The 24,617-nt window shown below is 48.9% G+C and overlaps 1 protein-coding gene across 2 annotated transcripts in view; it reads left to right on the forward strand.

Annotated features, from left to right (window-relative positions):
- The window catches only part of LOC146782824 (alpha-2,8-sialyltransferase 8F-like), a 222,952-nt gene that overhangs the window by 129,359 nt on the left and 68,976 nt on the right, over positions 1-24,617 (forward strand). The window lies entirely within an intron of this gene.

A 24,617-nucleotide genomic window follows, 5' to 3' on the forward strand; every position in this document is an offset into this window, starting at 1 on the left:
AACACGTGTCCTTAGTGTAAGCTTGGGAATCCCAGGGTCACAGAGCGGACAAAGTCCGTTCGCTGGCTACTTGAGGGCAAGAGACAAGATGGATGCCGCATCTAAAATGGAACCCGAGGGTTCGGATGGACAAACCCAAAAATGAGACGAACCATGCGTGGTGGCGTAGCGAAACCGCGTACACCCACTAAACTCGTCATTTGCGGTTCGTAGATACCAAACTCATCCATATTCGACAACACCCAAAAAGTGTCGTTCCGTCTCGCACGGAACCTCAGACGCTCCTTTTGCCCTCATGTAGGCAAGCACTAGTCAAGATCGGAATCAATTTCAATATTCATCAAATCGTTCAACTGCTGCTGGAACATCATTCTATCCATCAATGTCTCCTTGGTAACAGATGGCCGTCTTATACACGTTGTAGCACAAAGGCCACAGAAGGCAGGACCGCACTGCACGCAAAGACAACACGTGAATAGAAACGTTACAACAACCCCTACGATCATCAGAATCTTCCAACCCCAAGTGGATATCAGACCCCATAACCATCCTAGAAGTGTCCAATTACCTTCGTCCACGTGTATGGACTCGGAGATCTTGTGCAACTTCGAGATGGCTTGGTAAACAGTTGGAGCATTGTCAGGAATGAAAATGCAACAGCTCGAATAGATAACTTTACACACACCACCTCTATCTGCAAGAACAACGTCTAGAACCATACGGTTCTGCAACGTCATGAGTCTATCCGCCTGAAGTTCGGCTGTTAAATTACCAAGAGCACTCGCAGTTATGTTAGCAGTCGACTCGACTACACGGGTCAACTGTCTTGGGTTCCTACTATTCCCAAAACGGCAAGAAACCCTTAAAGAAGTCTCCTGCTTCTTGACCGGCAGTGTCCTCTTTGCTAATAACGCCTCTCACAATTCTAGTCTTGTGATAGTCTGAGGCAACTGTAAAAGTCGGTGGTAAAAGATTCGCAATATAACAGGTACCCGAGAAATCACGGGGTAACCATGTATATGCACGTTCATAACATACGAAATAAGTGCCCTTAGCAGTCAGAAAAACAGGGGAAGAGAGCATCGGTAGGACATACGTGTCAGTACAAGCACTATTCCCAAGTTGTGCTCTCGGATTTCGACCCAAACCTTTCAAGCAGAAATTACCGAGGTGGGGTACGATCCATATTGGGGGCGAACTCTTGAGCTGTCTATCACCCACTGACGTACTATACTCAGCCTCACTCAGATCTTTATAGGCTTGCACCTCTTCATCTGGAATAAGCGATGCATCAAAGACATCTCTATCTAGATCAGCAATCGCTATCGCCAAAGGCTTGTGGTACGGACCAGGACCAAAGTTCGCAGAGCGTGGCTCTTGACTGGGGTAGGAATCTAGTGCACTACGGAACATAATTTGGAATGCTCGAGCTGACCCTTGGGAGCTATAAGGAAGAGCCAAATACGGAATACCCCTATCCATGGTATGTGGCATTAACCCACACACCCAACAGTTGGTAGTATTCATCACCAACTGATGCTGATGTAGGAGTTGAACGAAGGAGTTATTCATGAATTCCGCACGTCTAACCTGTTCGTGTTGAGGCAGGGGATGAAAAGAATGTGGAGAAACAGTGGTAATGGAGCTTAGTTTAGGAGAAAGAGTAGGTGAAACAGAAGGTAATAACGACTGTATTCCAAAATACACTCCGCCCACCAATAACATAGACACAGTCAGAAACAGTAGGAATACCTGAAACAGAAAACATTTTGTTCGTACAATCTTATGCAATTTTGATCTTTGCGCCGACATCCTTTCTACTTCCAACAGCTTAGAGAATGCCATCCTCTACAAACCGTCCGTGACGTACTTGACGCACTTCGTTCCGAGTAGCGATTATCAATTCCCAGGAGTTCCCAGGAGTCGACAAAAGTAACCGACCTAGTGTCAGAAACCTGCTAAACAGAAAGGAGTACCCGCACGGCCCTACGGTTAACCCGGATGATAGGTTTTCTTAAACGCTCAGCTTTAATACAAATCTCTTAGCAGTGAAAAGCACATCAAAAGAAACTCAAAAAGAAAGGATGTAATTGTTCATAATGTTCGTAGCACCAGTAAAGGAAAATATAAAACAACATTTTATTAGTCCTTGCTACGTGGACGAAGAAAGTATCGATTTCTTCCAGGTCGAGTCTGCTCTACAAACAATTGTTCAGCTGGTAAAACAGTGTTCGGTGGAGTGGACGACGATTCAGACCTTGAGTTCTCTACAACTGATGACTCCACAGGTGTGTCTGGCAGCGACGAATTGTCTCCTACAGGTTGAGCATCACTAAACGGCACAAAGCATAAAGGGGTCTCAGTTTCCGTTGCCGCAATCCCAGTCCTCACCCAACCATCTGTTGGTGAGGGGATTGGTACTTTTTTTGTGTGGGCAGCGTGTACCCAGTTCTTTCTGCCTTCCAACCGAACTGCAGTCCTCGTTGTTAATAACACTTGAAAGGGTCCCACAAATCTCGGCTCCAAGTTACGTTTTCGGCCAAAATTTCGGGTAACGACCCAATCGCCTGGCCGGAGCCGATGTCCAGGACCCTCTGTCTGTGCCGGTAGAGCTTCAAAGACCTGTTGGTGAATTAACCCCAATTTAGTAGTCAGATCATGAAGATAATCAATTAGCATTGGATACTCAAGACTATCAAAGGCCTTAGGTCTCGGGACTCCCCAAATGTTCGCAGGGCGGCCGAACACAATCTCATATGGGCTAAGCCCTACTCGAGAGTGTACAGTCGCTCTGGTTGATAGGAGAGCCAGAGGCAAGGCATCAGGCCATGATAGACCAGTCGTAGCTTGTATCTTTGCAAGTTTCAGCTTCAGGGTACCATTGTACCCTTCAACTAAACCCGCTGCCTGAGGATGATTAGCGCTATGGAATTTCTGCCGAATTCCAAGGCCCTTACATACACTCTGCATCACACTCCCCACAAACTCACTTCCATTATCTGACCACACGATCCGTGGCATTCCATACCGAGGAAAGTATTCCTTCAGTAGGACTTTCGCTGTGGACAGGGCAGTGTTATCCTTAAGAGGATAGGCCTCAATCCATCTGGAGAACGCACAAACCACAACCAAAACATATTTTAGATTATTGCATCCCTCCATATGGATGAAGTCCAGCTGGATAACCTCAAAGGGACAGGCAGGAGGAGCAAAATGACCAGGTGGAGTGGGGGTGCCCTTGCCAGGATTATGCATCAAACACACCATGCAATTCTTAACCACTCTCTCGGCACATTTATCAATACCATCATTCTTCCATACAGGGGACAAAAACTTGCATATCCCTTTCGCACTAATGTGTGACAACCCATGAGCCATCGTCACGACAGCTAATACATACGCATCCGGTAACATCCACCTCTGACGTTCCGACAAGTCAACCCAACATCCATGCCTATCCAACTTTCCCGTGCTTTCTTTCCACTTGGTCTTTTCAGCTCCAGTGGCCTCGTTCTGAATTGCTTTCACACTCTCAACAGTGTCTTCACACATACCAGTTCCCGTTGACCATCTCGCTGAACTTGTCACATACATTCGGGTTGCAAGATTCTTAGCCGTTTCCTTAGCAATCTCGTCCGCAAATGCATTTCCACGACCAACATCATCCGTCACTTTTCGATGCGCACTACATTTAACGATTGCCACCTGTTTAGGCAATGTAAGTGCATCCAAAAGATCATTCACGAGCTGCCCGTGCTGGATCTTCGTACCATGCGATGTCATAAATCCTCTTTCTCTCCACAATCGACCAAAACTGTGCGCAACGCCGAATGCATACTGACTGTCGGTAAACACATTCACTCGCTTTCCCTTAGACAAAAAACATGCTCTTGTCAATGCAATCAACTCTGCCGCTTGCGCTGAATTCTGATTCAATCTCGCAGTTTCCACAACCGTGCTCAACGTCACTACAGCATACGCGGTCGTCACACCGCCATTCGGCAATTTAAAACAGGAACCATCAACATACAAAGTACCATCGGGATCTGTCAATGGAGTGTTTTTCAGGTCCACACGACCCTTTGTTTCTTCCTCAGTTCGTAAATAACAATCATGTGGTGGTACATCATCTGATTCCATATTAGTCGGCAACAATGTCGCCGGATTCAGTACATTACAATGCTTGATCTGTATATGACTTGCCAAAAGGGTCAACTCATACCCAGACAACCTTGCACTCGTCAGATGTTGAGTTTTTGTCCGATTCAGGAGAGTGTCAACTGCATGCGGAACCATCACTATGAGCATATTATCCATGACCAGACCTGTGGATTGTCGAATAGACGCCGCAGCTGCCGCCGTCGCCCTCAAGCAACTCGGCAACGCTCTAGCTACCGGGTCTAAGGTCGAGGAAAAGTATGCACACGGACGCTGCCTGCCACCAAATTGTTGCGTCAAAACACTCAACGCACAACCTTCCCTCTCGTGGACATATAATGTAAATGGCTTACTGTAATCAGGAGTACCTAACACAGGAGCCGAACACAACGCATCACGCAGTTCAGAAAAACTTTTCTGACATTCTTCCGTCCATGGCAAAGGAGTCGAAACATCCTTGCACGTGAGAGCTATCAATGGCTTCGCTAACAGTGAAAAATTTGGAATCCACTGTCTGCAGTATGACGTGATACCTAGAAAGGCACGCACATCTCTCTGAGTTGTTGGCACAGTCATTCGAGCAATTGCTGCAATTCTTTCGGGGGTCAACCTTCTTCCCGCCTTTGACAATAAGTGACCTAGATAGGTTACTTCTTGACAACAATATTGCAGTTTAGAAGGTGACACTTTGTGATGTAAGTCACAAAGATGCTGTAACAGTGACGCTGTAGCAGTCTTGCAAATCTGTTCAGTGTCTGCAGCTACCAACAGATCGTCAACGTACTGAATCAAGGCCGCACCAGTGGGCAGCACGAACGCATCAAGTTGACTCTTAAGAGCTTGGCTGTAGATCGATGGACTTTCACAGTAGCCCTGAGGTGCACGTTTGAACCTGAAGCTACGACCACCTAATGAGAAACCGAATAAATCCCTGCTTTCCGCAGCAATCGGAATGCTAAAGAACGCATTCTTCAGATCGATTACCGAGAACCAAGATGCAGAGGCTGGAATCAGAGTCAGCAAAGCTGTAATGTCAGGTACCACAGGAAACTGTGGAACAACAATTTTATTTACCTCCCTTAAATCAATAACTAGACGGTACACAGGAGGCTTGGAGGGATCAGTTCGCTTCAAAATAGGCAACACAGGACTATTACACACGTTACCTCGTGTTTCCTCAATGACATCTTTATCGATCAAATCGTAAATGATCGCTAATAGTGCTCGTTCACCATCAAGGGAGATACGATACTGGGGTATGCGCGGCAGTCGCGCGTTGAATTTCAATTGAACAACATAAGGGGGTATATCCAGCAGACCCACATCATTGGGACCTGTCGCCCACAAAGAAGCCGGAAGAGAACTCAATTCCGGTGGGAGCTTATCAACCGACAAATACATAGGAGAGATCACTCTCTGACCCAATGTAAGCTCCACTCCCGCGGGAGAGCAATACAAAGTCGCATGTAACCGTTTCAACAAATCCAAGCCCAAAAGATTCTCAACACAACCAGTAGTCAAAATCAACGGAGCTTCTAACTCAGAAGACCCAATTGTAAGGGGCAAAGGGCTAGAAACTGGATTGCTAACGGGGGCGCCAGAGAATCCAACGGAAACATTCGTTAAGCCAGACAAAGGTGCGCCAGGGAGTTTCGAATGCATGATGGAACTTTTCGCTGCACCAGTGTCCAACAGAAAAGGCTCGACTACGCCCAATGTGGCAACTGCGACATAAGGCCCTCTCTGATCAACCGGAACTGATACTTCTCCCTTCCTCTGTCTACGGCTGTCCTAGTAGATACCATCCGCATCAACATCATGCTCGACATAATAGTCATCCACATGATACTGTGCAGATCTACAAGACGAGAGATCGCGTCGATCGAAACAATTTTGCGAGTCTGAGGAAGTGGCAAGACGCTCGGTCTGATTCTGAGTAACACCGCGACCTCTACCACGTGAAGCTTGTTGAGGACCACTACGACCTCCTCGAACCGAAACACCATTGTTCCTGTCACGTAAAACTGGACAATTGAACTTCAAATGGCCCTCACCCCGACAATACGCGCATTGATTATACCCCAACACAAAGCGAGGTGCAGAAGAGTCATTACGCAACTGTGATCTAGAAAACTGCGATTGCGATCGATTTGGCTGTTGCGAGTCATTGTAATTCGAGCGCGGAGGATACGCTTGCTGCAATAAGACCTTAGTTTTAAGATCCTTCGTTTTCTTGTCTGCGCGCTCGCTTTCTTCCTTCTCTCTGATTTCGTAGTACTGGGCCGTGGCTAATATCTGAGCAGTGGTAGAAACAGCCCACGAACTTTCAGAATTCTTCAGCTTGTTGCTGAGTTCAGGCAACAAATTCGATACGAATTTATCAACGAACAACCGTTGACCACCCTCAGAGCTCATGTCCTGACCACTATGATCAATAAATGCCTCCTCAAATCTCGTAAAGAAATCGGAGACACTCTCATCCCTCTTTTGTTTGCACGCAGACAACTTGTCCCAATTAACGCGTATTGCTGGCATAAGTGTCTTCATAAGGGTAATTATCCTCTGGGGCAAATCCGCAATAAGCTGTTCAGGTTTAGCCCCACCAACTTGCTGGGCGTCTGCCGCCGCAAGAGCAGCCCAGTCACCGCCTAACTCGGCCGCGTGATTCTCATGACGGATTTTCGCCCAAATCGGCTGAGGCACTACATTGCCAAACAACATGTCAATATCGGCAAGGTTCATAACGGTAGCATCCACTAGTTGGGACAACTCCTTATAATAACCTGCAGGATTTTTACGGGGGTCGGGCAAGGTTTGCTTTACCTGCAAAACTTCCGATCGCTTCCAAGGGAGGTGTATCCAAACTCTCTGAAAACGTGCTGGAATAGCAGGATTAGCATTAGGATCACCTGGCATCCATACTGGGGGAACTTCCCGCATAGGATACTGACCAGGTTTTGCCATCCACTCTTCAGTCTCGTCCTTAAACAATGCTCGAGGTTGCACTGTACATCGAAAAGATAACAGACGCTCTAGAGCACATCGAACATTATCACCTACAATCACACCAGTCGAAAATTGATTCTGGAGCTCAGAGACCTCGGGCGGTACATTATCAACCGCATCATTATCCCACTCTTCTCTCAAAGATTTACACATTTCCTCGAACACGAATCGCTGTGTGGGCGCATTAAACTGGGAAAATGTCTCAAACACTATACGCGAAGTGTACTTCACAGGATGGCGAATCCATTTACGCGCCATTTTTACCAACGACTCACGTTCCCTACCATCAGGAATCTGACTGCGCCTCTGAGCAACATCAGAAAGAGTCGATCCGAGTATTGGCCCAAAAAGCGGAGAATAGAGGGTAGCAACAGCATTAAAGAGACGGCTACGAACAGAAGGGGAAGAAGAAGGAGGTACAGGAGCAACAACAGTAGGAGTAGAGACAGTAGTAGTGGACGGGGTAACAGGAGCAGTGGTAACAATAGGCTGACGAGGGACTGGCAAAGGAGCAGTAGGAAGAAGGGCTGGTAAAGGAGGATGAACAATCTGCGGCACAAGAGGATTCGGGAGAGGGGGAGGAACGACGGGCTGACCAGCAGCCGCCAGAACAGCAGGTTGAGGAATAGGAAGAATCATAGGACCCACGGTATCTGGAGCATAGGGAGGTGGTGATTTCAATAGATAAGACAATAACGAATCTTCTATCACTTCCTCTCCCGTCTTATCAGAATTAGACGGTAACGCCGGATAACACTTATCCACCGCCATGTGATGAAGTCGAGCACTGACTTCCTGCTCCTTCTCATCTTTGTCTCGCTGATACTGTTCTGCATTTCGCATCACCGTAATAACACCTTCTCTCTTATTTTTCTTAATCTGTTTGATTTCTTTCTGCTTGGTCTCTTTGTGCCATAACCGGAAGGAATCAAACATGGCCGGCCTAGCCTTCCTTTTAAACAGTTTAGCTTCAAGATTATCTAAGACAGCAGTTTCGAAACTACCATGTGATGGCCAACTAAGAACACCATCATTTTTAGTGTAACGAACCCAATATTCATTATATACGATAGGACCTACGCCATGGCGACTATAGAGCTCATAAATTGGAGTTCCAACCGGAGGTATCGGACATGAATCCTCCAGCCGGGAATCCGTGCTGCAACATTGAAGGAAACCAAACAAAGTACTACGGCCAGGCATCGTGCACACTAACCGAGTTTACAAACTTCGAGGGCTATCAAATTATGATGTCCTCGCACAAAAAATGCAAGACCCTCGGTTTTTGGCAATTGCAATCGTCAAATAAAACCCAACAACTAAGAACCAACAACTAAGAACCACAAATGCAATGGAACCATGCAAACAACAAGGTAACTCTGGGAGCGACCCACAAATACTTAACTGAAAGAGCAATGGCGTCACCAGGAAGGCCCATCTATCGTCTCGCCGTACAAAGGACTACGCCAGGCGCCAAAACAGGTCGACAGTCAGGGCATCAGTCCGTCGCAGCCGTCTGGAAGCGGGAATCTTCGCGGGAAAAGACTTCGCGCCACTTATTTCGACAACTGGATCGATGAAGCAGGGTGCACCTTCCCTCGGAGATTTCACACGAAGTTCCTCACGATCGTCGGGCTTTGGACCGGTACCGCTGATGTCGCCCCACGTTGGGCGCCAACTGAAGGACTGGGTTATTCTAAGACCCAGCGGTGCCAGGGGACAACACCTGAAACCTTCGTGGGTTACCTATTCTGGCGTACAAAATACAGAGACACGGGACACTTCCAGCGACGTCAAAGATCGGTATTTATTTACTGCAGGGATACAGAAATCGCAAGAAGTACACAACGTGTAGGTTCTAGGAGACTGCTTCGAATTGCAAAAGTGGATCGCTCCTTTTATACATATTTTTGCCATTGCACAACATGGCAAACAAAGGTTACAACTCAGTTCCCACAATAAACTTCAAAAGAGTCGCGTTCATGTTTCAGGAGGCCGGAACATAATTACAGCAGCATTGCCGGTTCCCAACTGTAAAAGCATATCATCCCCACAGTTAAACACATTCCATTCTGACTGTAAACACATTAAGAGAAGGGACAGAAACAGATGCAAAGAAAGAACAAGGATGCACGACAGATTGAAAAAGAGTGTTGGGAGTAATAACGGGAACTTGATTACAGGATCAAAGACCTCGTGCCCAATGCATGCACGACTGAAACAATAGACTAGCACGGTAAGATGAGCCTCGAGCGGGGCCATCTGCCCTTGCCGTGTCATTCCCCCTATCATAAAAGTCACCCTCAAAGAAACACGTGTCCTTAGTGTAAGCTTGGGTATCCCAGGGTCACAGAGCGGACAAAGTCCGTTCGCTGGCTACTTGAGGGCAAGAGACAAGATGGATGCCGCATCTAAAATGGAACCCGAGGGTTTGGATGGACAAACCCAAAAATGAGACGAACCATGCGTGGTTGCGTAGCGAAACCGCGTACACCCACTAAACTCGTCATTTGCGGTTCGTAGATACCAAACTCATCCATATTCGACAACACCCAAAAAGTGTCGTTCCGTCTCGCACGGAACCTCACACCTCTTGCCCGTTAAAGGTGGTTGGGTTGCAATGGTTTGTTCTAAAAATTAGGCATTGGTTCTAAAAAGTTTGGAAATCGCTGCTTTAGTGCCTACATGCTCCAATTGCTGTATCCAGCTGCTGCCCTCTTGTGAGATGTTTAAGACTGGCCATAGCTATGCTTCAAAGATGTAAGGATTGTATCCTGAAGATATTTCCAAACCAAATACAAGTGGCCCTGTAGTGCTGATTTTGACGCCAATGGAAATACAAGTGCCCTGGTATTTCTGGTCACTCATGCACCAGCAAAAAACGGGTGGTAATATGCCTGGGAAACAGGTCAGTATTCATAAAAATATGCAGAAAACGGTTGCGGTAACACCACTGTCCCCATGTTATTCCTCATTCCAGATGTGAAAACAAATTGTGCTGTAGTACCATTCAATATTGGTAATACTGTGTGCAGTATTACCTGTAGTGTCTTCCCCAGCCCTGGAGCATGAGAAGGAAATATACCACACGGGATCTGCAGTCCAATGCTTATTTGTTCCTCGGTATACACTCACACACTGCGCATTATCTCATACTCAACATAAACCACACCCTAACACATGCTCAGATATGACGTATTTCTGTTCAGAGTCCGCCCCAGAACCATGACGTTCCTAGTGCGTATAACATCAGTATGCTACATCTCTCCCTTTGTTAAATAAAAAAGTGGTGAACATCACGAAAATTGCATTTCTTCAATTAGTCGGCGAGGTGTTCACACTTATCAGCCGGACTGGGTGATTCGAGATGATTGGGGTCCACCCTCATCCGACCACCGTAACATTGGGTCAGGTGCTTGATGTGGATATGCTGGCAGAGGTGCTTCACGCATGGTTTCAGGACTCAACAGGTGTCTGATATGTGACGTGTCCCAAGTGATGGGTTGTCCATGATGATGTGCTGTTATCATATGTCCTTTGCATGCCACTATCTGCAAAGGATAAGCAGCAAAAGGAGTGTCTGTTTTCATCTCTGCTTAAACAAACCCAGTCACCTCTGCCAAACGTTCTCTCCCAGGCATGCCAACACCGATCTACATACATTTTCAGTTTTCTTTTCCGAGTTGGGTCGGTGTCTCTAACTCGGTCAGTATTCACTAATTGATCCAAGGTCCATTGAGGTAGTTTTTTTCTGATGGCTCTGCCAAATAGGAAGGTGGCTGGATTCTCATCAGTTGTGGAATGAGGGGTTGATCGATCGGTCCGGAGGGTTTGGCACACGGCTTGGTTTAAATCGAATCCCTCCATGGATGCTCGGTGAATGACCCTCTTGAGGATGGCCATGCATCGTTCAACTACACTATAGACCTGGGCAACAGGGGTGTACTCTTTTGGTGCTTGACGTTTAGTTGGTCAAGAAATTCTTTGAACTCTTTGCTGTTAAAGGGCAGGCCATTATCAGATTTGAGGATTTCAGGGATGCCCCATGTTGCAAAGATGTCATCAAGCCGTAATAAGACATTGTCATAGGTTGGCAAAGATAGGTCTTCCACCTAAGGAAAACGTAAATATGATGTCCATTTTCTAAAGGCCTAAAAAAGTCAACTGCAATCCTCTCCTAAGCATGGGCAGGAAGGTTAGACATTGTCACTGGGTGCTGGGTCACCTTGGGAGACAAAAAATTGCAAGTGTGGCATGCCTTCAGTTTCTTCTCAACTCGGTCATCTAGCTGAGGAAACAACAGTCAAACTCTTAAAGTTCTCTTGGTGGACACAATACCACGGTGTCCTTCATGGGTCAGCTCGATGACCTGCTGTCTTAGGCTTCCAGGAGTGATGAGTCTTGAGCCTCGCAGTATTACACCTTCTTGGGTGATTACTCACTCGTCACTCACTTTTGGAATTCAACATCATTGGCAAGGGGCCGGGTATTTATCCTCCATGATTGCATGATAATAAGTTCTTTGATTATGGTCATGTCTTTATCAGCATTGGTGAGCACCAAAAACAAGGGAACCCTACTCACATGGAACCAGGGTACTTAAATTATTATCAAAAACAATGGCTCCTGTGGACTAATAGCAACTTAATCTTCTTATAGAAATGCAAAATGGCAATGTAATGGGTTAAATGTGATGTCAAAAGGAGAAGCAGTCAAACACACCTTAAATTTGTATTTCATGAACAATTATTTATACAGTTTTTGAAACAAACTACACACATAGGGGTCCATTAGGATGTCGGGCGGTGGCACCACTGCGGTGCAGAAAAATGCCTTTTTCCTCCCGCGAGCCGCGGTCCTCATGTCCGCCATATTTGTATGGCCAAACATAGCCCATTTCCCGTCCGCCGCAGTGAGACACACACCACCATCAAAGTGCGCCTGCCACCGCGGCATTGGGAGCCAATGGAGACTCACCCCCGTGCGGAATGACGTCTGCCCCGCTCCACTTATTAGGATGCCCCAAACAAGCAGACGCACCGCAGAAGAGAAACCGCCCAACCAGAGACGGCGGAAGCTAGACAGCGGAGCGCGAAACCAGAGTCCTGGTCCACACCACCCGGTCACGACCGCCATGGATCCAGCTCTACACGTTTTCCTGGTGCTGTACCTGCTACATCACCAGCAACTCATGGACCGCCGCGGACGCCGCCGCAGGTACGCAATAAAACAAACACAACACACAACACATGGGCTGACACAGGGTCCAAATCCACATCAGACACCCTGGTGGGGACAGGAACACATCCACAAGGGCACCCACACATCACCCACCTGCCACCAAGTCACCCCTCTGCATCCTGGACACACATCTTCCGCGAACATGCAGCAATGTCCCGGTCACCTCACCGCAGCGGTGAACACAAAGAAATACATGCGCACAATGCAGAAGGCAGGGTTAGTGCAAGGCATGGGCGGGGCACAAAGACCACAGGGCCACACCCCCTCCCACCACACACTAGCAAACCCCATGAAGGCACATGCCATGTGCCTCTCCTGTGCACCCCCATGCACAACAACAAGCCAGGTGAATACACACCCTGCACCACACACCAAATAACCAGGGAGACAGCCACTGCAGGAGTGGCTGCACAGGAACACACAACACACAGCACAGTAGCAAAGGGCCAGGGAAACACACACACCACCACAACACCACACTCAGGGAAACAAAAATCAGTACAAGCACCAAATGAACACATATAAAGAACAAATATCCAAATGGACACACAGCCTGCATAGTCACACATACATCCACAGTCTGACACACAGACACATACACATCCCACATGCCAACAGCAATGGAGCACAACAAATAGGAAAGCCAAAGTGGGCTGCACACAAAAGGAAGGCCATGGAGAAACACAACAAGTATGTGTACATCACATGCAAGACAAGGAACAGAAAACAACACCCTCAGACCATCAAAGCACACATGGCTGGTACAGTCAGTGAGGTCAAACCACAGACATCACAGTGCAACAACACAGGGAGACAGCAAGGCAACCCATGTATAGGCACAAGGATGAAAGGAAGGCCCTGAAGTCAAACTGTGAACAGCCACACATCTATACAACTACTAGTACACAGGCGTACACCAGCAGCACTACACAGCAGCAGCACTACACACAGGGCCCATTGACACACTCCATGACTGCCAAACACCAGTAGGAATCTACACACACACCCCCCTCACACCAGCAGCACACAACACCAGTGTCAAACACACTGAAGGCTGGCAACACTTACCAGTCAATACACACACAAACAATCACACACCCTGGGGGTAGCCACAAACATCACACGCACACAGGGATGCCAGAACAAATGTCTGCACAAAAACAACAGACAAACACATAACCCAACAGAAACACACACAGAACCACACCAAGAACAGACATGCCCCGTGCAACTAAACTGTGGAAAGACAATGGGAGCACAGACACAACAGGAGTGCACAACCTCATCACTCAGGAACAATGCACAGACAACATACCACAACACACACAAGAAGTGCACCATCACAAAACAACACAGCCACATCAAACAAACAACAGATGCACAGGCAGAAAAATCACATAGCAAACACAGCTGGACATCAGGCGATGGACACCAGGCAATGACAAGGCAACATACACACACAGCGCTGCATGCACAACAAACAGTCTGTGCACACCAAGCATACCACCCCAACACAGACATGAGTGACAGAACATCAACCCACACAACACCAATATGCACAGCACAAAGACAACAGCACACCCAGGAAGTGAAGCAATAACACAGCCAACACACATACATCCAACACAACACCAACAGAAGCACAAGTCTGGGACACAAAGGTGGAAACAACTTGACCAGAGCCCATTGGCAGCACACACAGTTGAACTGTATAGGAGCAACCATGACTGCCAAACTGCACAAGAACATCACATACAACCCATTGGTTGACAAATTGATCCTGGCCAAAGAACTGCACCACAAAGCACAGTGTCACAAATGAAGTGATGGGGAGGCACACACACACATGTAAACCAAGAGGACAGCAGACACCAAAGTGAAGTGTACTGCATGCCAGTAGGGGACATGGCAGGAGTGTACCATAAGACCCACAATGGGTAGGTATCTGAAGCACAGATAGGGGATGGTATGACAGCACACACACCATGCTATACTGGAGGCAAGAAGGCACCATGTGACACATGGATGTGCAACAAAACACAACACTGACTTGCCAGTTACACACTCTGCATACTCACAAGTGACAAAAACAACAAGTAGGAGTCAGCCAGAACTGCAAGGACACACCAACACACTGCACAGTGCACAACATACAACTCACACATGTGCATAAAACCACATCCACAGGGCTGAACAATCAAAACAACAGGCATACAACTCCTGGGTGACGTGTGTAGTTGACAATGCAGGGGCATGCAAACATCAACACTCCCGACAAACTCACCCCGTTCACACTGCACACTTCCTGACCATCCAAGAGCACACATGGAAAGTAAGCCATGGGACTAGGTTGACTGGCCATCACAAGATGACCATACACATACACCACTTGGCACATACATGATGACCCTGGCCAGCCTGCCTGCAATACTGTGTGCAGAAACCCACTATGTGCTGGCAGTGCCCCCCAACCTGACATGTGTACAATATAGCCAACATGAACAAATTAAGAAAATGACAACTGCTTTCCATTGACAATTGACACCATTGCCCCCACAAGTATCTAGGTCAGGAATGACTGAAGACCTTGTCACCCCTGTAAGAAATAGAGTAAGTGAGCCCAAATATTGACTATGTTGAAGTGGCACACAGACCATGTGGCACAGTAAACCATATACACACAGCAAAATAACTTTATTCAGTAAGGACACTGACAAAATAGACAACAGGAACAACATTCTTTATTCACATATTGCACAGATAGGCACTGAGAAGAGAAGAGCAAGGCCCAAAATGCACAGCATGTCCATGAGAAGCTGCACAGGCTAGGGCAAAACATCAGTGGCCAGGGCTAAGTGCAGAGCATATCCATGAGAAGCTGCACAGGCAAGGGCAAAACAGCTGTGAACAACAAGGCCAGTGGCCAGGGCTAAGTGCAGAGTATGTCCATGAGAAGCTGCACAGGCAAGTGCAAAACAGCAGTGAACTACAAGGCCAGTGGCCAGGGCTAAGTGCAGGGTAAGTCCAGGAGAGGCTGCACAGGGAATGTGTGCGACTGTACCTTTCCATGATCAGCAACACAGGGGGTAACAATGTGCAGTACAGGCCCACCTGTGTGAGAGACAGGTGTGTGAGGGTGACTACCACTCAGACTTGGCTGTCAGACGGACTGGGACCTGGTTGTGTCCCGGGGACTGTCGGGACACTTGACCAGGGAGAGAACGGACCAGCTGAGGTAGAGCTATCAGTGGCTTGGCAAGCCGGAGGGCTCCTTGGACCAGGTGGTGTAGTGGCACGTGGAGGCGGAGTCATGCAGACGGGAGACACGGTGTGGCTGGGAGATTGTGGAGGGGTGCCTTTCCACTTCTTGGGGATCCTAAATGACTTGCCTGACTCTGGCTCAATGGGAAGCGGTGTGGACACATCAGGAACAATGACCACCAAAGCTGCATCAGGTGCAGATGCTGGCACCCCCTCTGGTGATGTGCTGGACCCAGCGGAACGCTTTGCCTGGCACTCAACTAGCTCTGAGCACACCGAGGGACATGATGGGGGCACACTACTTGTTGCCACTGACAGATCTGGATGGAACAGGAGGGGACAACACAGACACAGACTACAACATGACAGTCCACAATGGCCATTAGACCATGCCACCCACCATGTTGTATTTTGGGGCCAAAAGACTGGTGCACATTGTTGTCAGATGTCTAGGCCTCCCCAATCTGGGTGCATGCAATGGACGCATTGATGAAGGCACACTCAGATCGGGAACACTGCTGTTCCCTCCCATGGGATTTCCAAGACTACCCCAATGCAGAAGAAACCTGAAGAGCACAACTCAGAATGCAATGGGAATGCCCAGAATTCAAATCACCTTTGTAAGTACAGGTATGGTAAATGCATGACACCGGCATCCAGCCCAGCAGCCACTTACATGCCACTGCATCACACTACCAACATCACATAGGCCAGTGCTGGCACAGGCACTGTACACATGCAGCCACTCCTAGCCAAAGTCACCCTCCCCAAATGCTCACCCCTGGCTTGCTGCTGATGCTCCTTCAAACGTGCATCCAGCTCAGGCTGTGTCACCGCCAAGATGCGCCCCATTAGTGGTGTCATGGTGCGCTGTGCCAAACGCCCAGTGCGAGGAAGCAGCCCCAAGGTCATCTCCGCCACGTTCTTTGCCAGCCGGCTAATGTCGTCCCACCTATTGTGGCAGTGGGTGCGCCGGTGGTTTGAGACCCCCAGAGCTCGCACCTTGGCTGCAATGGCCCTCCACATGGCCTTACGCTGGTGTACCTTGAGCTGCAGTCATGGGAGACAAGAGGGGGAAATTATCAGTGACACAGTGTTATGTACCGACATCTATCAGTATAGCAGCAAGATACAAACTCATCACAAATGCATCGATATGCCACTCAGAGACTAGAGTACATCTCACATGGTACATCTGTGTGCGAAAAGCTGATGTAAATGCCTGCAGGTGTGAGGGGGGACCCAGTCCCTGCACATCTCACACACATGCAGGATGTCAGCACCGAAACACCTATGTAGCCAGCCCACATCTCCAGTCCATTGTTGGGTTGAGCTACACATACATCACATATCAACCTGTGTCTGACGGTGGACTCACTGTGTCCAAGACTGTGCAGCCCCCGATGTACCTGCCCTGTGAATAGATACCTGTGTCATGATTGTAGCATTGAGGGACACGATCTCACAAATCCAAAATCCTTATCACAAGGACGGTCGTGTGCAATATACAGTGCTGAGATGGCCCATAGCTGGAGTGCAATGAGAAAAGACTGATGTAATACTCTGTAAGTGAAGTGATGTGTCCTTGTCTTTGTGGGAGGGGACTGTGATGGCCATGTGGGCTCACACTGAGATGAACTACAGGGGCACACACAGCCATTCAGCCAAGCAATCACTGTCCTGACTCCTGCATGAACAACCTTCTGAGTCACTGTATGGCTGACAACATGACACAGGTCACTCATACATACATGTGCAGGCAGGGAAACCTATGGCATTGGGTACACACACCTTCCCCCTGGAGACAGCATGTTAGGCAGTGCATGAAACAACCCCAAACTCCCAGGCACATACTGCATCAGTCCAACCACATGTGTGCCCCCCCTTCCTTACCCCCCCACTGAGGACTTACCACGACATTTGGGACACCATATAGCCTTGGGTACTGTGTGAGCACCTCATCCACCAGGACCTCCAGCTCTTTGCTCTTGAAGGGACTGGAACGGATCTTCTCTGTCCTTGCCATCACTGTGGACATGAGACAACAGCGGCGGAATTGGGTGGTGAGGGGTCTCAGGCAGCAGTTCCTGGAGGCGGTAGAAACAGGTGAGGGGTCTCAGGCAGCAGTCCCTGGAGGCAGCAGCAGGTGAGGGGTCTCAGGCAGCAGTTCCTGGAGGCAGCAGCAGGTGAGGGGTCTCAGGCAGCAGTCCCTGGAGGCAGCAGCAGGTGAGGGGTCAAAATTGCATCATGCGACCCCAATCAAGGTTCCCATTGGCTTTAAGGGCATGCTCCATGGTGGTGACACACCGCTGGGGTCCAGTGTGCGCTAGCGCGATGGTGCATCTTTCAAATGCATCCAATGACCGCCTCCACGTGGCGGAGCACGCCTACCGCGATCTTCAAAATTGCATCATGCCACCGCAATCAAGGTTCCCATTGGCTGTAAGGGCATTCTCCATGACGGTGACACACCGCTGGGGTCCGGCGTGCGCTAGCGCGATGGTGCATCTTTCAAATGCATCCAATGACCGCCCCCGCGGTGGTGGAGCACGCCTACCGCAATCTTCAAAATTGCATCATGCCACCGCAATCAAGGTTCCCATTGGCTCTAGGGCAAGCTCCATGGCGGTGACACACCGCTGGGGCCTGGTGTGCGCTACCGCGACTTTGGCGGCGGAGCATGCCCACCACCATTTGGGCATGTCTCCATGCCAATCACTACTGCACTTGTGTGAATGGGGGTGCTGGTGACACACCGCTGGGGCCAGGCGGTAGCTACCGCGATATGGATGGCGGAGCATGCCCACTGCCATTTCCCCATGTCTCCATGCCTATCACTACCGCACTTGTGTGAATAGGGGTGCTGGTGACACACCGCTGGGGCTAGGCGGTAGATACCGCGATATGGGTGCCATACATTGACACGAGGCACCGCGATTCAGGCGGCAGAGCATGCCAACCGCCATTTCTCCATGCCTATCACTACCGCACTTGTGTGAATGGGGGTGCTGGTGACACACTGCTGGGGCCAGGCGGTAGCTACCGTGATATGGGTGCCATACAATGGCAATGGCCATCTGGCAAACATCAACAGTGCACAGTACCCACATGGTCAATGGCACATCATTGTGCACACGATGCCAATGTTCCTTTTACTCCACTGGTGACTACACATGCCATGTTTGTGTGTGTGATTTCGTAGATTGGCCTGTACTCCCGCACATGTCACTTATGAATTTGATGGTCGTGTAGGCAGGACAGTGTTGTTCTGGACTCTACAATGTGTACACATGTCAATGTGTTGAGGTGCAGTGACAATCACAGCAATGCTCGTCTCAATGAATGATGATCTTTTTTGCATGGCCTCTTATGTCTGCTCATGCACACATTCGTCAGTTCTGCGCCGACTGTGGTCATTGTGTTGTGGATGTGTGCCAGGTTGAAATTACGCATGAAGGTGTGACAGGTACAGCAGCTAGGTAGGAGACAGCGGGGTTGATTTGTTACACATATGCTGGATGCTATACTCCCAGGCGTGCCCATGTGAAATGTGGCCATATCCCTATGAGCTTTCACATTGACCAAGGTGGTGTTTGAGGTACCTGTTCTGTGTAAGATGACAGGTGTACCCTTTGTGTAGCTGAAGGTGTCCCTACATGTAAGCTGGTCTGTAACTTAATTTTGATGGCAGTCATTGTTGTCGTTGTGTCCTCCAGAACGTGAAATGCTGTGCCCATCTCATGATGTATTGCATTGACATGTGTCCAATTTCATCTCAACTAGGAGGCCAAATCTGATTCGTCACTTGACAGTGCTGGAGGAAATGGAGGATGTGGCGATCAGCCGGAAATGCCGTCTGGATAGAGCCCCCCTAAAGACCCTTTGTTATATGTTGGAGCTCCACCTACAGCCTCGCTGGACATATCAAAGAGCTTTCACAACTTATAAGGTGATGGCGGCCCTGCATTTCTTTGCCACTGGATCGTTCCAAGAGACAGTGGCCAGTGCAGGTGGGATGTCACAACCGATGTTCAGCGTGGTGCTGCATGATGTTCTGTCCGCCATGATGATATACAAGGACAGATATATACATTTTCCCAGGGGTGCTGCATTGCCAGCTGTGAAGGGAGACTTCTATCCCCTTGGACACATTCCCCATGTTGTTGGTGCCATTGACTGCACCCATGTCGGGCTTGTGCCACCACAGACAAGTGAGTACATTTACAGGAATCGCAAACATTACCACTCCATAAATGTGCAAGTGGTGTGCCTGGCAGATATGATCATCTCCCACGTGTGTGCCAAATTCCCAGGCTCAGCCCATGACTCCTACATCCTGCGGAACAGCATTGTGCCCCAGCTAATCTGCTTCCAGAGGGAGCATGGATTTGAGGGTGAGTATGCCTAGACGTATGGCATGCTGCGTGTGACCTGCTGCCCTCTGCCTCAGCGATGTTGCAATGTCTATTTGTGTTTGTCATACCTAGGTGACTCTGCATATCCCAACCGTCCCTGGTTGCTGAGGAATCCCAGGACCCCGGCTGAAGTCGGCTACAATGAGGCCCATGGGAGGACACGTCGTGTGGTGGAGCGTACTTTTGGTCTGCTCAAGCCGCGTTTCCGCTGCCAGGACAAGACCAGAGGTGCACTGGCATACTCGCCCGGGAAGGTGTGTCAGATTGTAGTGGCATGCTGCATGCTCCACAACCTAGCCATTCGCAAGCAGATTCCCCTGATACTGGATGATGATGAGGACTCAAGGCCCCAGCCTGCAAACCAACCCATGTCCAGAGATGAGGTCAGTGGAGAGGAGGAAGGTGTTGACCTGTGTGAACAGCTCATCACCCGCTACTTCACATGAAGGTGGGTGACAATGTACAACATACCCATTGTCTGCTGATATTGCTGTTGTCGTGAAGGGGTATGTGAGAATTGTAACATCAGCCAGTTGTAGACTCAGCAGTGGTTGCCAATGTTTTTGGGACAGGTCATTTTGGAACATCTACAGGACGGGTATGTTGACACTTTTTGCCCATTGTGACGTGTGCATTTTGGGTTATCTTGATGGTAGGTGTTGTGTGATGTCTGTGATGCCACACCCAGACCAGTGAATGTTGCTCTGTTGTGTTTCCCTAGGTGCCTTCAACTTCTCCTTGCCTACATACAGTCAATACTCCTGGTACATTGTGATCATGTTGAAGACTGTACATCCTGCAATAAAGACGGAGCAGACACGAAAACATGTGTGTAAGGATTTTTTATTTACAATAGTGACATGTGGGGGGGTGTACATTTCCATTGAGGTGGTGGTGGAGCAGTGAGTTGACAGTTAGGGTAAATGAGATAATCGTGTAGTCACCACATTGATGTGGAGACCCAGTCCAACAGACAGTTGCCATTCACAAGGCAGTGTGAGGAAGGACAGTCCATTAAGTCAATGCAGTGGTGAAGAGGGTTGCCATCAGGGCTGGCTCTGTGACTGGCGTTTGGCAGGTGCTTTGCCTCCAGATACACCCAGGGTCTTCTTAGGACGGCCCCTTCGTCGCTTGGCAGGGGGGGGCCCTGCTGCAGTGCCAGTGGGGTCTGAGGACTCACCCCTCTCTGTGGGCGCAGGGGAGGATGGTGAACTGTCATCCTGCGGCTCACCAGAGGGAGGTGGAGGTGTTGGTTGTGGCACAGGCCTGTCCCTCAGTACCGCCACTTGCTCGCCCAAGAGGTCCACAATTTGTCCCATGCGGGTGTCAATGGACCTCATCAGCAGGATGGGCTCGCGTAACAGTTCGTCCGACCGGCCCGTTCGGCCCTGAGCCTGTTCATATGCGCCAAGGACTCTGGTGATGTGTTCCAGGGATTGGGTCCCAGCCTACTGGTGTCTGTGGGTGACCCTGCCCCTCCCACCTACTCTGCTGCCACGGACCTGTTGCCTCACCACTGTGGGCACCCGCATCCTCTCCCTGCCCTCAGTCGGTGGTGTGGGGTGGTCATCCTCTTGGACAGGGAGGGTGTTGCAGGCAGCACTGGTGGTGGCAGTGGTGGTCGATGGCGGTGGCCGCACAAGCCGTAACAGCAGGGGTCTGCAGTGAAGTTGTTATTGCCACAGATGGGGTCCTGGGACCTGTCGCTCCCTGGCCCACCAGATGGGCCGGCTTCGAGCTCATCGTCCAGAGAATCCTGGGAGTCAACATCTGAGAGTCCATGTACCGGGGGGTGAGGGGGAGACTGGCTCTGCAGGTTGCTGGTGTTGTCCTCTGCGGTGAGTTCTTGGTCACCTGTGGATCAGATGGGAAATGGTCATTGTAGTGCACCCTGCAAGCTTTGTGTTAGCTGTGTGTCATTCACTGCTTGTACACTGCACAATTGACTGATCATCACATTGTATTTGATGTGCACCACTGTGCCTCCTGACATGATGCAGTGGTACATGCATGACTTGTCCATGGTTTGAGGTGTCAATGCAACCCGTGCATAATTTATGTTTACAGGGACCTGTTGCCATCTAGGTACTGGCACAACATGTTTTTCATTGAGGACTCTTTGTTGATTTGTCTTACCTGGCAGACGTCACATCTGGCCATGGACTGGCCATTGTCATTTCCTGCATACCCTTGTCCTGTCATGTGCATATCTTGATTTATACCACCACACATGTTTTCTTATTTCTCGAATGGTCCTTGTTGCATTGGCCCCATGGCGATGCACATGTCAATAGGTGCTGTGCATGATTGTGCCCAGACTTTCTTCTACATGTGCATTGGTGTGTCACACTTTGGTAGCTGTGACAGTTTCCTTAGCTTACCTGTGTGCACACTGTGCGTGGCAATGGGGTCGGTGTGCATATTTGTGCAATGAGAGGGCTGATGTTGTCATATGGCAACATTTCTTTTGTGTGTGGGTGCACGTACTGGCTACTTGCCTGTTACGTGCTCGCATTTGGCTTTGTGATGTGACACATCTGTGTGTGCGTGGTGGAGGCTTACATCCTGCTCAGTGGTGTCATAAGACAGAACTCAACAGGGCGAGGGTCTGTGGTAATAGCTCATGTGTTGTTGCAGGTGTTGGAAACGGTTAACACCCGCTAGTTTCATTAACTAGCCATAAGAGCAGGGTACCTGGAGGAAAACAATGCAAAGGTGCCTGGGAACCATTAAAGAAGCGGAAATGTGTTTGGCTGAACATCGGTGGGATGGAAGTTTCAAATAAATAGAAACATTATCCCAAGTTTTTTAAGATCTTCAGAGCATGGGACGTCATGTTTTTTAGTTTTGTGTATTAATTAATGCCCATGATTAATTGATTTGAGCTTTATTTTTATTAAACACTCAAATACTAGTGGGTGTCCTGGCAGTAGCCAAAATAAGGCAGAGAGTAACTCAGAGTGTAAACAGATAAGTTCTGAGCAGTTTATAAAACGTATGCACATGGGGTGCTGAATGGATAGAGATAGCATAGCTGGCCATACTTGATTTTTAGGTCAAGCATTCGAGACCTCTTGTATATACTTTAGTATATACTTATATGTGTATGTAAAAAAATTGTATATTCTCACTGAAGGGAGCTGTGTTAAAGCTCAGGGGAGGGGCGGTAGGGCGCGTGCACCGGCTCAGCGGTCTAGTTGTCAGACCTCGCTGAACTCGGACGCATATAAAAACGCCTGTTGACACGAGCGCGTCGCGGTAGCTAGAGGGGTCCTGTCCCCTGTGAAGACCTCGTTTGAACAGTTTTTTTAAATTGCACTTATCCTGCTGTTGAAATTGATTTTAACTGTGACATGCTTTTTTTAAAATTGTATATTCTCATTGAAGGGAGCAGTGTTAAAGCTCAGGGGAGGGGCGCTACTGCGCATGCGCCGGGTCAGCGGTCTAGTTGTCAGACCTTGCTGAACTCGGACTCATATAAAGACGCCTGTTGACGCGAGCGCATCGCGGTAGCTAGAGGGGTCCTGTCCCCTGTGAAGACCTCGTTTGACCATTTTTTAAAAATTGCACTTATCCTGCTGCTGAAATTGATTTTAACTGTGTGACATGCTTTTTTAAAAATTGTATATTCTCACCGAAGTGAGCTGTGTTAAAGCTCAGGGGAGGGGCGCTAGTGCGCGTGCGCCGGGTCAGCGATCTAGTTGTCAGACCTCGCTGAACCCAGACGCATATAAAAACACCTAATGACGCTATCGCGCAGCGGGCGCACCGCCGGCGCACCAAAGGCAAGCCCGTCCACGCCCAACCGGGCCCAGGGGCCAGACCCCCTGCCCCTTCACCTTCAGCCCTCTTCCGCTATACAAGGGAAGAACTAAAACAACTGAATTAAGCCCCAGAGTTAACATTCATCCACTCTATCTCCCTTGAGAAGTCGCAGGATAGGTGTTCACACTGCTCATATGAATTTTCTCCACCATCTACCCAACCTCCCCCGGCAGGGAACTTTTTCAATCTGGCTTTGCTTAGCTGTAGATCCCTGCCAAAACACACCATGGAAATCTCCATGCTACTACAAGACACAGAACTGGATGTTCTGTTTCTCACTGAGACCTGGCTATCTCCAAGCTCAGATCCAGACATTGTACAAGCGCTCCCCCCTGGCTATCTGATTCAGCGTCTAGACAGAACTAGCGGGAAGGGCGGCGGGATCGCAATCATTCATAAAGACCATTTGATCTGCCGCTTTCTGGTCAGTCCCCTACTAGATTGCGAAAATGCCCATTTTTCTATTGAATTCACCCCCTCACTTACATTTGTTGGCATTCTTATATACCGCCCCCTTGGAGCACAGAGACAATTCTGGAAACTGTCATAAATCTTGCTAGTACCTCGTCCAATTTTACCCTTCTCGGAGACCTTAATCTTCATTTTGACGACCCCTTGAACAGGTCGGTTACTGACCTAGCCCATGATCTTGCAGCTTAACAACTACACCTAAAGGCACAGCAAGCAATGCATATTAAGGGACATCTCCTT

Source organism: Triturus cristatus, chromosome 12 (genome assembly GCF_964204655.1).
Source record: "Triturus cristatus chromosome 12, aTriCri1.1, whole genome shotgun sequence".
Lineage (NCBI taxonomy): Eukaryota > Metazoa > Chordata > Amphibia > Caudata > Salamandridae > Triturus > Triturus cristatus.